We start from the raw sequence: 1904 nt of genomic DNA, 5'->3' as shown, positions 1-1904 counted from the left end.
ATGTGATTGTGAAGATTGTCCACCTTGGTACATGTGATGATTACCTTGCATGTGATTATTACCTTGCATGTGATGACCACATTGATTAAATCCCGGGGGATTCGAAGGTCGGTTTTGGACTTGAGTTGCCCCAGGGGGTTGAAGTCCCGGATTTCCGGCCCATGAAAAATTCGGATGATTTCTCCAATTCAAATTGTACGTTGGAGAAAATGGGCTATTTCTTGTATGGTTCCCAACATAATTTACTGAAACAGGGTTTCCGGGGCAAAACTCATAAGAATGACTTTCACCACAAAAAACACAAGATTCAGTCATGGAAGAGTTAGACATTATGGATTGGACTTGATTCTTTTCCCCATTCAAGTTTAAATTATTTTTAACTAAATTAGTTGGAGCAACAATTTGGGCATTCAAAGAAGAAATGACATCAAACTCATGAATACCCGAGGCAGATTTAGAAATGACAGCATGAGGGTTAGACCATTCATTATTATTATTGGAAATTCATTCCAAAATGTCATACCCCTCGTTGTAGGTTTTTGCTGTAAAAGCACCACCGGCCGTTGCGTCAAGAATAATCTTAGCGGCACTAGAAAGTCCATTATAAAATGTTTCCAATTGAATACAATGAGGGATTCCGTGGTGAGGACACTTCCTAAGAAGGTCCTTGAATCTCTCTCATGCATCCGATACCGCTTCATCTTCTTCTTGGAGAAACGCCATAATTTCATTTCTAATCTTTACATTTCTCGTCGGAGGAAAGTATTTYTTTAGAAATTTTTCCGCCAAATCATTCCAAGTAAGGATCGAGTTTGGTGGTTGGGAATTTAGCCATGCTCTAGCTCTATCCTTCAATGTATAAAAGAAAAGCGTCAAGCATAAGGTCTCTTGAGTAACTCCGGGAATTTTAAAATGATCCGTCATTTCTATAAAAGATTTCAAATGAGAGTGCGGATCTTCTGAAGATAATCCCCCAAACTGACCCATAGCGGAAATCATTTGAAACATAACCTGCTTGGGTTCAAAAAATATTGCTATCATTTCAGGCCTACCAATTCCCGAGGCCAATTGACCAAATTCGGGAGTTGCATAGTCCCGTATGCCTCTATTTTTGTCATCGGCAATATTAACCGTGGCTTCCCGAGGAGGTGGATTATCCCCCATGGTACGGTTGGGATTTCGTCGATTATTACTACCTCTTCTTCGTCTCCTAATTGTTCTTTCTAACTCAAGATCAAGAGGTAAAAGATCACCGTGTTGTATATGTGGCATACAACACAGGAACAACGAATGAAACAACTGACCAAGGCTCAAATAAAAATCAATATCTCAGGCTAAAAATCGTGCCAGTCCCCGACACCGGCACCAAAAACTTGATGTGCTGAAATCGTAAGTGTGCACACAGTGGACACAAAATCCCCAAAGTGGCGGTGCAAGTGCACGCCGACACTAAGATCGCTTCAAGTAATAAAGTGGTATAATACGAAGATCGTTTCCACAGGGACCGGACTTACTGAGAATCAGAGACTTTCATGAACTTCTTGAACAATGCTTCGAGTTGAGAAAATATTTGAGTTTTGATTGGTGCAAAGTGTTTAAAATATGAAATAAACTTTTAATATTAAAAGATGGGTATGGGTGTAAGCTTTGCTTAAGAATAGTACAGGAACGACTTGGTCAGAAACCCATGGGATTTCTATAAGAACTCCTTTATCTCGAAAGCGAATTCTTATATACTGTGCCCACAAAGCATCCAAATTTATCAATCTTAAACTTGCCGATTTAGCTACTAGATAAAATGATATCTGGCTCCACTAGTCTGAAGATTTACACTCACAACGTATTGTAGCATAAACTCGACTAATATCTGAACAAAAGCTAAAAACATGCAAAACCCGCATCTC

The 1904-nt window shown here is 39.5% G+C and overlaps 1 non-coding gene across 1 annotated transcript; it reads left to right on the top strand.

Moving 5' to 3' along the window:
- Positions 1-634: 634 nt before the first annotated feature.
- Positions 635-741, top strand: LOC112528854. Its single transcript, XR_003070872.1, has one exon. It is a non-coding gene; the product is annotated as a small nucleolar RNA R71 (small nucleolar RNA).
- Positions 742-1904: the final 1163 nt, after the last annotated feature.

Source organism: Cynara cardunculus (assembly GCF_001531365.2).
Source record: "Cynara cardunculus var. scolymus isolate 2C chromosome LG 15, CcrdV1, whole genome shotgun sequence".
NCBI classification, from domain to species: Eukaryota; Viridiplantae; Streptophyta; class Magnoliopsida; order Asterales; family Asteraceae; genus Cynara; species Cynara cardunculus.
The sequence above is the reverse complement of the archived record's forward strand: the minus strand, read 5'-3'. Positions and strand labels throughout refer to the sequence as shown.